Source organism: Watersipora subatra, chromosome 9 (genome assembly GCF_963576615.1).
Source record: "Watersipora subatra chromosome 9, tzWatSuba1.1, whole genome shotgun sequence".
Lineage (NCBI taxonomy): Eukaryota > Metazoa > Bryozoa > Gymnolaemata > Cheilostomatida > Watersiporidae > Watersipora > Watersipora subatra.
The window spans coordinates 975,610-995,083 of record NC_088716.1 but is presented as its reverse complement, the minus strand read 5'-3'; the positions used below and the strand labels follow the sequence as shown (position 1 = coordinate 995,083).

At 37.5% G+C, this 19,474-nt stretch overlaps 1 protein-coding gene and 1 pseudogene across 1 annotated transcript in view; one reads left to right on the top strand and one right to left on the bottom strand.

Moving 5' to 3' along the window:
* Window positions 1–19,474, top strand: part of LOC137404148 (centrobin-like) — a 577,594-nt gene that overhangs the window by 89,198 nt on the left and 468,922 nt on the right. The window lies entirely within an intron of this gene.
* On the bottom strand, window positions 221–9,470 carry LOC137404012 (32 kDa beta-galactoside-binding lectin-like; annotated as a pseudogene).

Sequence of the window (19,474 nt, the reverse complement as noted above, 5' to 3'; positions counted from 1 at the left end):
GCCTCACCTCTAAAAGGTGATACAAACCTGTATATCAGGCCTCACCTCCTAATGGTGATAGTACCCTGTATACCGGGCCACACCTCCTAATGGTGATTGGACCTTGTATACCAGGCCACGCCTCTTAATGGTGATAGCACCCTGTATATCATGCCACACCTCCTAATGGTGAGAGAACTCTGTGTATCAGGTCACCCATATACAAAGTAATAAAACCTCTCTATGAAAGACAGCACTTACATTGGTCCCATCTTGGATAAAAGTGCAGAGGAATGTCTGTGTGTTTCTCATCATCAGAACTTGATGACGAACCGTCCGGAGTTTTACCTTGAAGGTTGATGGAAATTCTGCAAAAGTTACGAATGAAGCTTTAACCAAACAGCTGGTCTCAAACAAAGGTTTAGTTATCTGTCACCCTCTACAAGGCTTAGATTCTTGTAGGCACCGGTAAGTACATGTAGAGACCTGGCTAATGCTAGATGTTCATATTGCTAGACACTTGTTGGCGCCTATAGGTGACCCAAAATATGTTTATGTAAATTTCACATATGTACACAACATCCTTTAAATGCCTTTGCAGAAAGTGCATTTTGTGGCATTTTGTGCCAAGAACATACTTTAGGCAAAGTCTTGGCAGATTCATGTCTATGACCGAATTGTGACATAGGCAAGTATCTAATAGCATCTTAAATAAAATGTACTTTTAGTCTTCCAAACATGAACAGCCACACTCATAGCACCTTCTACTGGTTCACTTATGATTATTACAATTATTATTGAATATCATATACATACACAAAAACTGTGTTATTATTTGATTCATTTAGAGTTATCGTCTCAGCAAGGTAATGACACAAAATGAGGCAACTTCAACACTACATTATTTAGAACCTTGTTGATGCACATTTTCGTCTAAAAACAGTCATTTTGCTATATACCAAATTAGCATTGGCCAAAATGCAATAGTAAACACAATTTCCAGGATATTCCTCAATTGAAAACTTTACCTGGGATAGAGAGAATAATGAAGAGTCATGATGAATGAACTATAGGAACAATAAACACATCAGTTCTGAAAATAAAACAAATCACTTGTTTTTCTCTTGTGCAGTACTTAGATCCTGGATTACATACACTCCAGAAATACGCAACAAACATTTCTGGTTTTTTAGTTGTGACTCAGAAACAGAAACCTTCGATATCAGGTTGTTTCATTACTCACGATACGTCCACAAGTTTTGTTAAAATTTTGCGCGTGTTCAAACTTTCTTCATTACAAAGTCGGAAACCTTCCACTGTTTAACCTGTATGTTTATCTTCTTTGGTCATCATTGCTGGAGCTTATGACTGTAGCAATGTCTCCCGATTTAAGACCTGGCACTTTGCGATAGGAGATGTCTACCTACAGCAGGTTATTACACCGCATCCATACTTCAGTGAATATGAGTCAAGCTTCCAGATCCAAACAAAGAAAAAAAGGGTTACTGATGGTTTTATGGATAGAGACGATATAGTCAGCACTCACTAAAGAGCCAAGGAATCTAACTTCCAATACAGACACATCTCCATTGACTGTTAGATGATGAGCATCCTGAGCATCACATCGATGATTGTATGTCACATATGGCTCACCATTCACGTACACCTGCAACAGTAGTCAATATACCAAACACGTGACTCACTAGTCATGTATACCTGCAACAACTGTCAATAACCTGACATTTGAGTCATCATTAGCAAACACCAGCAACGGCTGTCAAGAAGCTCGGTACTGTACAGTACAAATCATCTGCATGCATTACAGACCTCACTGAATGCTACCAGGTAGAAAGCTCAAAACAGAGAAAGTGTGAGAATTTTAAACGCATGACTAATATCTTGTACATGTATTCTGTCATGGCTAGATGCAGGCTTATGTAGCTTTACATATGTTTACACAATTCTAGATTAACTACAAATGTTATGCATGACAAGCATATCCCCATCTGCTGCAACACAGTAGCCGCTACAAATGTCAATAAAGCCCAGCTTACCGAGTAATAGTCATCTTGCACCTGAATGCCGATCTTGTAGACTTTTCCAGCCTCAAATGGGAAGCCACCTTCTCTTTCCTCATCTGCGTACTCACCACCTAGTCTTGAATTCCTAACCGTCTCCCTTTCATAGAAACGTGGGTTGAGATAGAGTTGTCTTTCCTCATCAGAAGCGTCACACACCAAGTTGATATCAAACCTTAAATATTAACAGACAATCTAAACAAACACTCATACTAGAAGACTAAATACTTGTTTCTTACAGCCTGATCATTGATAGGATGTGTCGGTCTGTGAGCGGGGCTTATGTCCAAGTTGGATATGTTAAATGGGTCAATAGAACACAGACACAGGCTAATAGAGGACGTACGACTGACTACTATATGTGAGATGGATATTACCCACCTTGGCTACTCTTCATTTGCATTGGGTATGGATATCACCTAGTTGCAACAAACAGTCAAGGAGTATGTTAAAATAATGGGCTAGTCACATATACTCTGTGTTTCCATGCTTCAAATTGGTTTGGAGTTGCTTCCACTTCGATTCATAGAAGCAGTAAAATCCAAATGCGTTTAATTTCATTTTACCTTGCTCATAAAAATGCTCACTGATGATGAGTCCAAATCGAAAACACTGGATGGATAAATGGATAACACTTGGTTGTTCGTACGAGGATGATGAGATAATTATATTTTCTAGCACAACTAGTTAATTACGCAAGAATTGGAAAATGACATGAAGACCTGAAAGTGAGTCTACTTTTACAAGTTTCACTTTGAGGTATACATCACGGATCTCGGAAAGATATTTAGTGAGACTCCAAAACATTGAAACAGTCGAGTGTGAGTTCGGCGGCAGCGGGCAACTCCAAACACATTTGAAGCAAGGAAACACAGCGATTATGTGGACTGCAGACTATTAAGGGAATGAAACTGCACCAATTTTCTCTCAAAATTTGTTGGTGTCATCCCGTGTCATTTTCGCTATAAAGTGAGCTTCGGTAACAACTAAAGTTTTGTCTTTTCATTTATTGGACATAGTCGGTCACACCCTCGATGTTCATTTAACTACTTGGAAATACTTGGTAGGTTTCTGTAGTATTTTGAGTAGGCCTTGAAAGATGATTTTCATATCTTGCTTATAAAATGCACTTTTTATGCTTTAAAGGTTACTTTGTTAACTGAAATACATGACAAGTCGTGAGTGGCGAATTCCATAGATATTTTCTTTGTTCGCATTAATCCAACTACGTCTCGCCTGTGAAGGTTGTCACAACTGTCAGTCGTATTTATCCAACTACACTGACACGCAACAATTGTCATTAACTATTTGTGTCAAAAAGCAAAAAAACTACACCCGCATAGGGTGTCATGATTATATGGTCATGTTGAAACTGCTGCAGCTCACCTGTGAGGGCTGTCATGAACAGCGACATTCACATTAACCCAGCTGCCACGAATCAGCTCCTGTGGGATGATGCTGTTGTAACGAGCTCCCTAAAAAGCGAACAGAAAACTCCCTGTAGTTCAGACATTCTATTCTCATCAAGTCAGTCACACAGTACTGAATGAGTATGATAGTTCAAGGAACTACTTACATCAGTAGTTAAAGCTTAAGGAAAATTGTAGCCTTAGTTCCTTCAAGGCTCACAGACTCTCAATACTAATAGATACTTACAAAGTATGCTGTGAATTCGACATCGGTAAATTTAGCATCACCATCTATGTAGATGTGAGAGACGGAAGGGATGTCCACTCTATGGTCGTAATTGCAGAAGTGGGCTCCATTAACATAGACCTAAAGGGGACAGTAGATGGAAGTTTACGCACAATATCCCTATGAGGTGATCATCACTGATTCAACGACGCAATTAATCAACAATTTTGAGTCATCGACAAGATAACAACAGTAAAAATCTGCAAGTCAAGATAGTTTTATTACGCATAAATTTTGATCAAATCCATCATGCTTCCGAAAGATAAAAACAGAACTTGCGGATGATGCGTCAAAAAATGCTGTGCCAGCTATTCTATTTTAATTGTTTTCTAAATTTCAGTCATTCTTCTTTTGATTTGAGAGGTTCCGAATGCACTGCTATGGCGTAGAAATCCTTATCTCTTTGGCAAATCATCCACATCCCTAATCTCCATTGAATCACTTATTGCATGGCAACTCAACGTGTGCACAACTCCAAATCAACACCATAGAAACAGTGATTTACTGGCTACTAAATGACAACATGCAATAGTATGGTGGAAAGGATTAATAGGCATTCAATGTATCATGCTTTATCTACATATATATCTACAAGAGCAGGAAGTCTGGGGATGAGGTCTAAAGCTATGCAAACCCAACTAAAGCCTGTGGTAGCTAGTGATTGCTCAGCACATAGTTCCACACTGTACAGATTATTTGAATCTCAAAGCTAGCCTTAGAGGGAAATGGGAAGTCGGGCCCATCTTTCTCTCCTCCCCATTCACCATCAACCAAGGAGTTCCTTACCACCTCATCCTGACACTGGCGAGGATTGTAGTGGAAAGCGATTGCGCTCACGCCATCTCCCTCCTCCGTCTGGAGGTTGAGGTAAAACTTAACATGATCATAAGACACCTGCCACAAATGCTTTGAAACTTTAGAAAATCAGAAAAAACTTGGTGCTGGCATGCCACTACCCACCATGAACATAAACATAGAACTACTGGCCAACTGATGACTTGAGCTTGACAGCTAAACCGACCTCACCGAGTTCAATTGATCACCAGTCATTTTTACATGCACTCAGGTAAGTGACCTAATTTTTAGCTACTTGGAAATTTTAGTCAATGAATCTATGAGTAGTTTTAGGAGGCACCCTTGTTTGCCTACTGCCTACGCAGTCATTGGTCACGTTGACATTGCAAAGTACTCAGTCTTATATTAGGTACGATGGGTCAACTATAAACCCTCATTATCATACGTAACAGAACACATCCGGTCGTGGGCTAAATGGGAGGATAAGATAAGGCCTATACTTCCCTCCGAAACACATTTAGCCTCGGCTAGCAGCATACAACTTTCCTACACAATCAAACTACTGATTTGGATAGATGACATGCACCAGCTAGTAGATATGCACTAGTCCATGGCTTGTCTAAATATATTAAATGTCTTATTGGATGCTGGTCTGGCTCCACATTTAGTGAAGTAATGCTTTCCAGGAAAAGTCAGTGCTATTAGGAGCAACTAGGAATCAAGAGTGATCAAGCTTAACATTTTTGACATGTGTGCTAGTTAATCAACCAGGCTTTCTGTTAATAGTTTGAGACGCAAGTAGTACTGCTCGTAAGTGAGCTTCAGACCCAAGCTATACGCAGCTAAAATGACAGTAGACACTGACAACTTGCATATATAGAGTGAGTCCATGCGTTATACCTGTCTGCGCCCTTCTTTACTTTACCCCGCACTACTGCTAGACACTAAGCTATATATACATAGAGAGAACTATCACTAGGTATGCTGGAGAGATAGTGATAACCATAGAAACCAGTGATCATTATAATATTGTATCTAGAATTAGAGGAACTGTTAAAATGAAGATCAATAAACACCTAAAACTAGAGATGGTATAAAATTGACCTGGAGATGTTAATCGGTGGTAAGTGTACAGTTACGATGGGGACATACATATATACAGTTCAGATTGAGATAGACAGTAGATTGAGAAATAATTATATCGTGAGAGGATATATAGATGTACGTCAGGACTGCGTATATGTACATGTACATGAGCTGAAAGACTGGAACCGGGATACAGTAGACTCAATGACTAGCCCACAGTAGTGTGTTGATCTGCATTTATACAGAAAACTATCCTGTACTTTCTCATAGAGTGCAGCGTTACGAAATATGATGACCAACTATGGTTAATGGTAAAATTTATCAGAACAACTACCTACAGCATTCTTTATTATAAACCATATCTGCAAGTAAGTCTGCAAATCTATACTTCCCAGAGACTATGTTTTAGGCCATCACCTTTTGCATCGATTATTTTTGTATTTTTATTAAGATTTTGACCTCGGATCGCTCAATCGTTTTGGTTTTATCAGTAACTAAAAGGTTCAGGGCTACATGTAGGTTAGTTGGCTTGTTACTAAACACAATGAATATCAGAGACTATTTTCTATACTTGTACATCAGATCAATAGCTAGTAAGTAAGGTGACTAGGTACAGTTCTAGTCAATTTAGCTACTAATATAATCTAATGATACACTTATGATTGTAGAAAGTCACAGGTTTCATTATACTTTCTCGATACAGTCAAGTTCGGTTACAAACATTAACTTTACACTAACTTGTTGGACACAGTTATGCTTGATTACCTACAAGACAGCTACCTCAACCTCTCCGATTCAGTTAAATTTGATTACATATCTTACACTTACCTCAACTTATAGAACACGGTCAGGTCAGATTAGTTACGAGACACTTACCGCAACTTGTTTGCCTTTTATTGTCACCATTTGCAAACATTTTATCTGAAAGTATTGCAAATCTGTTAGACAGGGCATGCTTCCTTCTTGCGGTCTTCCTATCACCTCTGACCATGTTTGAGTTGGGAGCTGCTGGTATTCGCTCGTTATCCAAGTTCGAAGGCAGCTCTTTTCTTTTCGTGGACTCCATATCTAGTAAAACATGGACTATTACTAAATGCGGAAAGCCATAGTTAGACAACTCCGATACAATGTCATAGTATCAGCAGACAAACATGACCTCTTACTAATTAAACAGAGGAGCACTTGATGCAGTTTCGAATGAGAAAATCATACAGCTGACTTAGTTATATGTTGACAGTAAAATCAGGAAAAAAATGGGGATGAGCTAGAAACAGATATGCTAAAGAACAATCATGCAGTAGATATACAGTACAACTAGTGATAGATGTACAGTAGAACCAGAGATAGATATACAGTAAAACTGGTGATAGATATACTGTAGAACCAGTGATGGATATACTGCAGAACTAGTGATATATATACAGTAGAACTAGTGGTAGATATACAGTAGAACTAGTGATGGATATCAATGATATACAGCCCCCCAAGGATAGCCGACGGCTGTCATATGGGCGGGGTTTAGTGATGGAGCTCTGTTAGGATTATGCTAGCCTGTGTTTCGGAGCTAACACAACTCTCGCGGGGCGATCGCATTGCCTTGTTAGGTTTTGAAAAACACGACTCGCCGTTATCGTTTCATTAGCTCATTCAGTCAGTAGACCCGCGGTTCACAATAGCAAACATTGAATTTCTGCAATGTAGGGGTAATACCTAACTAAAATAATGTATCTATTGAAAATAAAACATTTCAAATTACCTACTTTTAGTAATTTTAAAATTAGTAAAGGTCGTAGTATATGCCTAAAGTTGAATATAATTACCCGAACAACGGCATTTTTTTTAAAGTTTTTTATTAATATTTTGCCACCCCTAATATAAAATGACAAAGTCTTTCATCGGTTTCACATTGTTTTACCTTGCCAATAAGATGGGACAGCAGGCAAAGCTGTGCATTGTAGTTTTCATACTCAAAATCTAAATGCAAAACCGAATTTGAGCCATTTTACGATTGCGACTATTTATTTCACGAATGCTTATGAATGGCAACTGACTGATCATAACGGTGACAATATTGGGATACTATATTTATTTGACAACAAAATGAATTTAACAGATAAGTAAAATAACCACTATAGTTCATAATATTCGTAAATTTACAAAGTGCTTTATTCAGCATATTTGTTTGTTTGGGTGCCGTGTTCGGGTTAATCCCAACAGAGCTTCATCATTAAACCCCGCCCATATGAGCGCCGTCGGCTATCCTTGGGGGGCTGTATATCATTGTGGATATACAGTAGAACTAGGGATAGATTTACGGTGGTACTAGTGATAGTTATGATGTAGAATTAGTGAGAGGTATACACTAGTACTAGTGATAGGTATACAGTAGAACTAGTGACAGCTATACAGTAGAACTAGTGATAAATATATTGTACAACCAGTTAAGTATATTTATATACACGAAAACTAGTGAGAGATATACATTAGATCTAGCGACAAATATACTGCAGAACTAGTGGGAGATATACAGTAAAACCAGTAATACATATTTATATACACTAAAACTAGTGAAAGATATACGGTAGAACTAATGATAGATATACAGTAAAACTAAGAATAAATATACAGTAGATCTAGTGATGGATATACAGTAGAACTAGTGATATACATATACAGTAGTACTAGTGATAGATATACAGCAGAACTAGTGATAGTTATACAGTAGAACTAGTGATGGATATACAGTAGAACTAGGGATAGATTTACGGTGGTACTAGTGATAGTTATGATGTAGAATTAGTGAGAGGCATACACTAGTACTAGTGATAGGTATACAGTAGAACTAGTGACAGCTATACAGTAGAACTAGTGATAAATATATTGTACAACCAGTTAAGTATATTTATATACACGAAAACTAGTGAGAGATATACATTAGATCTAGCGACAAATATACTGCAGAACTAGTGGGAGATATACAGTAAAACCAGTAATACATATTTATATACACTAAAACTAGTGAAAGATATACGGTAGAACTAATGATAGATATACAGTAAAACTAGGGATAAATATACAGTAGATCTAGTGATGGATATACAGTAGAACTAGTGATATACATATACAGTAGTACTAGTGATAGATATACAGCAGAACTAGTGATAGTTATACAGTAGAACTAGTGATAGACAGACAGTAGAACTCATGATAGATATATGATAGATGTCATACGATAGGTTCTCTGTCACCATAGCATCGTACTAAACTTGTATGTAACCTCTTGCAGCATACCAGACTTCTGCTGTCTCTTGAGCATCAAACCCCAGTTCTACACCTACAATTATAACAACATTCAACCTTAGCGACTTCTTGCCTTTTCGCATTGTGCTAAATACACAAACAAAGCATTGAAGATATAAAAATGTATTTGACTAGAAATTTATATGATATAATGAAAACAATCGCTTGTTAATACTTCTGTTTCGCACAAAAATACTACATTATTATTTTATTGAAACGTTAAGCAATGGTCGATAACTTTTTATTAATGCTGTTTTTAAACCCCATAGACGTGTCATTTCAGATCATTTTTGTCACGAGGTGATACCGGAGGTACCTTTACATCTGTTGTTCATACATTCTTATCAAGACAGACAACAGTCCAATGATATACTTTGACTATCATTGCAGTTCTATGTCAATAAGTTGTACAAACCCAGTGAAAAAGTGACAAAGCATAATGTATAGAACAACCATATCGTCCTCTTCCTCTATAGATTCTGTTTCAAAGAATTCACACGCATCATGCCAATTGTCATATTCTATCACTGAAGACATCGTAGTTGGCAAAGCAGGGCAATTAATTCATAGATTCACACACATCAATGTCGCAGCTAGCCTAAAAATAGCATTTAGCATTGTTGGATGTAAAGAGCAGGGCTCAGTACAGAACGTCATGAGAACCTTGATGGGTGTGCTAAAGTGAAGACAACCCTTGAGTTTTTGCATGAGCAAAACTAATTGGTGTGAACCCGCTTACAATTTTTAAGAATAGTTTTATGGGCAGGCAAGAAGTAGATGCATAGGATGTTGGAGTAGCTATAAGCAGTACTCGTATTAATATCAGAGGCTAAACCTATAACTAACTTAGAGTAATATACTAGTTAATTAAGGTCAAGGTTATCTGCTGATTCTGCATTCACATGTAGTCTGCCTATTATGGAAATGTAACCGACTCCGGTGAAGATGTTGACAAAGGTGGTACACTATTTAAATGTTTGCAGTTTTTAAAAAAGGTCAATAAACAAATAACTCTACCTGTATCTGAAGTCTATGCATCTCAGACTCAGTAGTAAGAATATGCAGCATAACTTATTCTAACTTACAACAATCCTAAATTTAATTACTTTTTGTTATTCTATCATCTAGAATTTTATACTTTTACATTTACTTTTACGTGACGAAGATGTATTGGTTAAAAAAACATCCGGCAGCGTATGTTAAACTAGTTCGTAAGTTTGTATGTCAAGAGAAAATAATTGCTTAAATCCTTTTGTATGTAGATGTTTGACTGTATTAAGGATTTCACTGTATCTGTCTAGCTAACAGTATCCTCAACTTCAGGCAGCTAACAATGCAGCAAACCTCAACCCACTCTACCCCAACACGGAGACCAGGCAGAATCAGTCTCTTCAATGTTTACCTTCTTGAGATAGCTGTAAGCCATAAGACATCCAAGGAATAAAAAGCTACAGACGTCACTTCTGATTGGAGCAGACACTGTACTAGGCACTAAGGTAATGGTTGGAGAAAAGGCTAGTAAGAATAGCTTGGGAAACGCTTTGGGGCATATTATCAGCTTGACTTGTCTACAAATATCATGAACAACGTCTGTTCAGATGAGTATGTTGACGCTGAAAAGCATAAACATCCGCTTACAAAAGTGTATGATACAAACTCTATGCAATGTCATCAACAAACATGATCAGTATTATAGAGTCACCATAGCAACTGCTGAATCTTGGTCTTTGCAATGCTTACATTGACCGGCTGTTTCAGCTATTTCTAACACCTCTGTCTCTCATCTTCCACAGCTTATTGTTCATATCTATATATAGGACAACAAAATCCATACCTATGAAAAGACAATTCATACATATGAATATCCTGTCTGCAAATATGAACATCCTATCTGCAAATATGAACATCATATCTGCAAATATGAACAGCATATTTGTACATATGGACAGGATATCTGTACAAATGAGCAGCATACTATACATATGAACAACTTATCTGCAAATATGAACAGCATATTTGTACATATTGACAGGATATATGTACATCTGGACAGGATATCTGTACATACGAGCAGCATACTATACATATGAACAACTTATCTGTACATATGAACAGCACACATATACATACTATTTGGCTAAGCACCCGTGTCTAATATTTAGCTCTCTACCAATATATACAGTTCATATTTACCTTATCTATAAAAATACTGGCTGTTGTCTGTCTGTATGTTCAATTTTAGTCACAACCCAATCTTATTATTTGATTATTGTTTTGACTATTCTTTATTCATCTCTCTTTCCTTCCCCCTCCTCTCCGCCTCTCTCTCTCTCTCTCTCTTTTCCTTTCACTCCCCCTCTCCCGCTCCCTCTCTCTCTCCGGCTCCCTCTCTCTCTCTTTCCTTCCCCCTCCTCTCCGCCTCTCCCTCTCGCTCTCTTTTCCTTCCACTCCCCTCTCCCTCTTCGGCTTCCTCTCTCTCCATCTCCTTCCCGCTCCCTCTATCCCGCGTACTCTCTCGCTTTCGCTCCCAATCGTTCTCTCTCCCTCTTTTCCTTCCTCTCCTTTCCACTCTCTGTTCCCCGTTTCTCTCTACCGTTCCGTCCTTCTCTCATTTTCTTTCTCCCACACTCTCTCTCTCCCACACTCTCTCTCTCTTCATCTCTCTCCCACACTCTCTCTCTGCCCCACTTTCTCTCTCAACTGTTTATTTATAGAAAACTAAGCCCTATCATAGGAAAGACAATTACCAGATAGGAAAAGGAAAGACAACTGCAGCTAGAGTATAGAGTGCATAGTGTGACCACAGTGTAAAAATACTACTGAATAAAAACTCTCCTGAAGGTCGGCTACCTCATTACAAAGTCTTGGAAATATTGTAAGACCTCCTAATGAAACGGCCAATGAAACGCTGATAAGGCCGTGCAACAAAGAGTAAAACCATGAAGTCGTGCGCATTTCACAAAAAAAGACGTGCACATTTCACCAGTCTATGGCATTGTTCAATTGCCGAAGGTTTCTGTAATCAACGTAGAAGTACTGAAAAGTAACCGTTTTTTTTGCCAATTTTACCGGACTCTGACATTTTGGACACTTATAATGAGTACTTCGGTATTCCAATTGATGTCCAAAGCAGTGAAAGTAAAGAAAATGACGATATTTTTCTAACGATTCTTATAAGATTATTACAATATTTAATTATAAGAATAATTATTCAGTTTTATCGGATTATTATAAGATTTAATTATAAGAATATCCTTTCGAATTTACAAGATCAAAGTAGGCCTATGGTGACCGATGGTGTGCAATATGTTACTGTTATTATTTATCTAAAGATTTTGTTGATGATACTCCGGCTGTGGTCAATATTGCGGTACTGCTAAGCCGTTTTTAATATCTGCAAAATTAAGTAATAGGCCTACATTTTCTTATAGATATACATCTATTTCTATAGTTCAAGAGAGATCAAGTTTGTAGAGATCAAGTAGGCATGCAGCCGCAGAGGACAAGTAGGCATGCAGCCATAGAGATCAAGTATGCATGCAGCCATAGAGATCAAGTAGGCATGCAGCCATAGAGATCAAGTAGGCATGCAGCCATAGAGATCAAGTATGCATTCAGCCATGGAGATCAAGTAGGCATGCAGCCATAGAGATCAAGTAGGCATGGAGACATAGATATCAAGTAGGCATGCAGCCATCGAGATCAAGTAGGCATGCAGCCATAGAGATCAAGTAGGCATGCGGCCATAGAGATCTGGCAATGTTTCTTCTTTATCGCACTTGGGATTCTCCAATTCCAATCAATTTAGTTTGGGCAGTCGTCGTACAATTAAACTTATGCTTACTTACAGTTGAGCCTAAACTTGTGTATAGTTATATTTATACAAATAGATGCCAGTTAAAAAATATCAGTACATTTTAACTACCTGCCCTCATAACTTGTGATAGTGTTCTTCATAGTTGGTTCGGAATGGAAAACGCGTGGCGAATATTTAGAGGTTTCAACGCGGCCGCCAGCGCATTATAAAAAGCTCAAATGGAGTAGCTTATAAAAGTTTATTTATTGAGAACTCGTTCGAAAAAATAATACAGGACGTACACGTGTATTGGCTGATCATTATAATAGACCATTTCCTTCGAGTACTTTTTCAGAACATAAACGTATCTCTCACTAGAGAACTGTCACCCCCTCCTACCGGTATACGGTAGACAATACTACTGATAGAATAATGTGACTCAAAACCTATCGGAAATTTCATTAATGTACCTAACTGCTTGGAACTTGTCATTCACGATTCATAAATGACGGCTGATGTTATAATTAAACGCAGCTGCAAGCAATAACGGAAGTTTCTTCTAAAAGTTTCCAAAGTAGCAAATTTAATTTTGCGGTGGTATGACACGTCGCGTCAGGCTAACCTATCGAACTAAGGTTACATCACCGCGAGCGCATTATGTTTTATTATTGCATTTCACGCTCTCGCTACGCGCAAGCCAAATATGTCTCAAGAAGAATCTACACATTTTGTCTGTGAGACTGTACATGTATGTGTTTGATAAATTATGTAACCCATTTTCAATAATTATGAATGTTCAACAATGTATTTTACCTGCTGTATTATACTATTTTGGCGGTATTTTTTGCTATCGGGTCAACGTAAGTTGGTCAGATCTCTTATTATCGTCATCGTTATAATTGGATTTTCCACCACTTGGCCAGCGCGTAAGTGTGGGAGAACATAATATATTGGTAATTAAAAAGAGCTGTTTTTACTAAGAGGTTGTTTTGATATCTTCACTGTAGTTCTATTGCGTTTGGCGATTCAGTGGCTAAATGTATACTTCAAGAATTGCAGTTTCACTCAAAGTTTATTAGTGTTAACTCGCGCCAAGAATGACAGCCGATGTCATGGACAAAAATACGTAGCACAATATCAGCAAGGAAGACAACATTTAGAGTAAACCCAGCCTAGTTCTACTAAATAACTTATGTTTTGCATAAATATCTACGTCTGAAGTTGTTGAAGTAGTGCAAACGTTTTACCTGTTTGCACGAGTAGGCTACTTGGTGCTTCCAAATTTCTATAATATGAGAATGTATATGGTAGTTTCACAAGTATTGGCTATCGTTTCATGAGCATAGGTGGTACATGAGAAAAAAGAAATTAAAAACGGGCTCATATCGCTAGCAATACATGCATTGTGTATGGTGGTGGTAAGAAGCAACAGAAAAGTCTGTAGTTCAAACATCACAACATCTCATTTACTCTTCGATTACACTCAACAGAAATTAGACATCACATAACCTAGAAACAGGAAGGTTTAGCACTCAAAACATCCAATAGTACACAACTTGTAAAAATCGATGTCTGGCAGAAATGTAAGTCCATTGCAGATCTTCATACACCAAAATTTAATATATAGATGTAGCGGCTGCAGTAAAAAAATATGTTCACGATGAACATATTATTTTAACCATTTAACCTTGCTGTGGTATGGGCGCAAATGTGTTTGGGCAACTGCATTCATTAAGGCATTGATGCTTCATGTGTTTGTAACCAGCCCAGTTGAGAGGTTAAGATTTCTTAACATAATATTTTACAGTAGCTGCTATAAGTCGAATTTCGATATATTACAGGCTACAGTAGGCTTCAGTTTAGGCCCGCTATCACTTGTCAAAAATATGTGTACAGTTGGAAACGTCAATATAATGGTGCGGTGTTTTTGTAATATTCCTTTCTCTCTTTCTTCTCACTGCCTCCTGTTATAAAAAATACTGGGTATTTTCATAGCAGATTCCTTGTGCTTTTTCTCCTGCAATAAGATCTGAGCAAAGTGCCTTAATTTAATAGCTAAATTCTAGTTTTACTAGTTTAGAGGCAATAATAAGTTATAAAAAATTATTATATTGTTTTTGTGAACTAAACAGAAAAACATGATGATTAACCAAACTGAATTAATGCAAAAACTTGAATAGCTGATTGAGGCGTTAGTGTTAAAGGCATACTTGCAACGAAGTTTACATTACAGTTATTTGGTATCAAAAGATTCACCACTTCTTACTATGCTGTGTTGTAGGTACAAAATATGTCGAGATGTGATTACAAGCTTCTAAAAGCCCAAAAACCAACAGTTAATCGCCGCCATCATGAACCCGCCGTAGCTACAAATATTGGGTATTTTAAAACAGTTTTTTGTGCTTTCTCTTCTGCAATAATGTAGGAGACATAATAGTAGAGAATAATGCAAAGTTCCTTAATTCGATGACCGAGTTCCAATTTTAATAGTCACACATGTTGTACCTGTAAGCAGAAACAGACTAATTGTAACCAACAAACATTTAAGTTATAAAAAACAAATGAAAGATTAAAAATATTCTAAACTGTCAAGACCTTTCACTTTTTCATTCCACTCTCATCATCGGTCATTGTACTCCTGGTATTTTTGGTAAAAGTGTGATCTAATCATATAGGCTATACTTTGGTCAGTTCTTAGTCTTCCTTAAAAAATGGCCGAAAGGAAAATCATGACGCTGAGACATTGCCTGACATGTGAGAACTTTTTTGGGTGTCTAAACTGTAGCCTTTGTGTAACATATTAAACTCATATAATACTAAGTGAATGCCCTTTACATTACCATTACCTTACATTACAATTGAAATTGCAATGCCTACACTATATTACCTAACACATTACTTTTACACTATACTAGGGTAGCTCGATAGTCGATTTCGATAGTCGATAGTTGTCTTTCTCGATATGAATTTGTTGCCTATTTTTAGCCTATCAAAAGATCCGAAACAAATATCTTGTTATCGAATAATAAAAAATAATATAACTCAATAGTTATCGCCCTCGAATAGCTCGAACACATGATTAACTCGAACGGATCTGTTTGGTGCGTTCCTAAGCAATGATAAATTGCTTTAGATAACTCGACCTCAACTTGGTTAATTCGAACATATTTTTGCCCAACGGCCACTACGACGGTTGTTATCGCTATAGAATATCACTTTATTTCCAGCCATAGAGTCAAACCTCAACTTTTAGTAGTTCTTAGATGTCGTTATTACCATCATCGGCAAAATATTTACGATAACGACTTTTCTAAAGGTTTGCAAAAATCAAATTTTGCCAATCATCTGATTAGCGATGGCCCTCCGAAAGCAAAGAAAAGTGAGCTAACCTTCGAATAAACTTAAAGGAAAATCGGCAAATTTGATCTTGGTTAAAACTGATATACAGCCCCCTGTATATCATTCCTGGGGGCTGTATATCATTCCTTGGGGCTGTATATCATTGGTTAAAACGCTCAAAAAGAGATGTCTTTTTTTCTGAGCATTTCAACAGCGATCAAGTTTGGCTTCTTTCATCTGAAAACGTCTTGGCAATCACAAGACTTCAAACAACAAACCAATCTCAAGTGATAGAAAAGTCTCGATACTTTCTAATGAAATTTTTTTTAAACTTCACACTAGAAGCTTTTTAATTTGCAACAAGCCATCTATGCGGTTGATTTATATATAGTTTGTACATTTATCGACTAATAATAACATGGACTTGCGACAGTGTTCTGATAAATTGAACGCTCTGATAACTCGATCACCTTTTCCTATTCCTTCCCACAGTTCTCGATCTCTTCAGGCACGATAATTCGATAGTTTTACCAGCTGCCAAGTCACTTGATAACTATCGGTGAACTCTGTCTGCTCATTGATAATTCGATACTATCACTATCGGTGGGACAACTCCAATGATAGTCAATAACACCTTTTCAAACAACAAATGCCATCCCCACGCTATACTGCCTACAACTGTTTATAAGTTGCTTTTGTTACTCCTGCTACGCCGTGCATTCATCTGGTGAGGCTGAGAGCCCAGCATGAGATGTAATGTCGTAATGCATATTATAACCAACGTAATGAATATCTTCACTATTATTGATTGATGTACTCAGTTGAAGGCATAATCTAATGGGTAAGCTCGTGGCCTCTAGAACTGGAAGTGCCAAGATCCAATCCTCTGTGAAGTGTATTTTTGTCACTAAAATCTGGTCTCTATCACTGGACAGACCGACTCCCACATTGATGTATTTTAGCCAAATGCCTGGCAGAGTTGTACGAGGGATAAACAACAACGCAATGAATTTTAGTAACATACTTGGTAAGCTAGCGAAAGTAAACTTATATTTACCCTAGGACACTTATATTTCGCTAGTATTTAGTTTCGTGAGTAGCATACAGAGTAAAATTTCGCTGGAACTTAATTTCGCAGCTCTGATGAGTGCGAAAATATAGTGATGTGAAAATAAATGCAGTGGAACAAACATTAGATTCCTCAGGTCCAGTTCACTGGTACGAAATATTTTTCAATTTGGGACTACCGTACTGTTTGGACTATAAACCGCACCTCTATATAAGCTGCATGTGCTTCATTTTCCAAAAACGATAATAAAACAATACATAAGCCGCACCTTACTATAGGCCGCAGAACTAAGGACTGCTTTTTAACGTGGCAGCAACTAAGCCATTTAAAACGGAACAGTGCAGAACGGCACAGTTTCGTATTATCCGACGCTTTTTAACTTAGTGCCTAACGGGACAGTACCGTGAGGCATTGTTTCGTATTTTCTTTCACAGCTAGAAGTGCACTAATTGGAGATTCCTGTTAGTGCGCTCTAGCGGTGAAAGAAAAAGCTACAGAATAAGCCACAGTGATTAGCCGCACCCTTGTAGGCCTACCTATAAGCCGCATGGCTCAAATCTTCAGAAAAAAGTAGCGGCTAATTGTCCGAAAAGTACGGTAGTTTGTATTTGTGAACCGCAAGTAGAAATGTGTAGGCGAGATCAATAATGCAATTTGATCGCTTGCTGCAGTTTGTCTCCTGGACTATCAATGACGTCAAGGTCACTGCCGCAGTGACTGATGTTGTACCAATATTAGAATTCAAGTACTTATAGCACGGGGTGGCCATGGCCCCGGGTTGTTATTGCTTTTGGTTTTTTAATAAAATTCATCACCACAATAATTATTCAATTTTATGACTTTCCCTACCAGACTGTCATCCTCATCAGTTACAAATTCAATGGCAAAACTAATATCATCATCTTCTTCATTTGTCTAGGCTTTTCCAAAAAAACTTATTATCTTAATTTGTTTTGCCAAGCTGCTCAGTCGGTGTATTAGCTATAATGAGTTTAGCAAAACTTGCCCAATGAGCCAATCACATACGAAAATTGCCTGCATTTCTAATATGACGATTTTATTGTGACTATCAATGAAGAAAGCCATTTATTTTCGCGTTTTCGCTCGTTCGTTGTGATAGTTTAGTTTCGCTCATGAAATTTTCGCGAAAGGCTGTTGCCGCGAAAACGCGAATGTTAGATGCCGCGAATACATAAGTGTCCTAGGGTACTAAAACAATGACCGCGTTTGCAGACGGCTAAATAATAGTTGTCTTGCGTAATTATAATCAACTGTTTAGTTAATGACCTCATGAGCTTCAAGCTTGATTGTTTTAACCAATGCAATAAAAATGCTAGCAGCCATTGAAAGTTTTGCTATCATAGTGTAGTGGATTAGATTGCTGGCCTGCCGACAGGGAGGTTCTGAGATCAAATCATCTGCGAGACAGATTTTTTATTCCTAATTTTTAAACGCAATAACTGGACTGACCACAAACATTGAGATTCATATATATGGATATACACTTTTGCAGAACTATGATCAGGCACATTTCATCCAAGTCCTTCAGCTAGCTCTACCATCATAAGCTCATTAATATACTCCTGAATATTTTATGAATAAGTCAGTTATGTTAGTTTCCAACACATTCACAACACTCAAACACTAGTTTCCATTTCAGTCAGTGCTTTTGTTATTCCCTATTTATTGGAATGACGTCATTCCAATAAGCCAAAACTTTCCTCAAGCTATTTGCAGTGTACATGCAGTCACAACCAGCCAAGCTATGTTCATTAATTGTATGCAAGCTTTAATATCAAAATGATTCTGTTGAAACCTCAAGTTGAGCTGGAGGTTTTGGGCGATGTCAAAACACTTGTCAAACAGTATTTATATGTTCTTTAGTAGTTGTGGTTTTGCTGTCTCATTCTTCACTCATCATCAGTTTTAATCTTGACTCTGAGTTTTCTTGCTCTTAAAGTCTGATGAGATAAAAGGAGAGACATATCAGTTTATCTTTTAGTTTCAGATTTCCAGTGCTTTCTATTATTCAGTTGTCTTCTCTTTAACATCTATTTAGTCAGTTTACCCTATTCTATTTTTAGACTATCAACACAATAGTCCATGACTGTGGTGTTAAGTCACATGACATAAGCAACATGTCATCTTATTTGCGTTTGTACTCCTATTTTCAAATTTTTAACTTTTCATTCATTTGAAGCATCTACATACAGCTGCACCCAATGTTTACATTCTCAGTGCTGCTGCTTGATGCTGCCAGCCATATTTTAAAATCAGAGCAAACCATGAACTGAAGACTAAGTTTACTCTGACTGCCACTGTAACTGTGTATTTCTA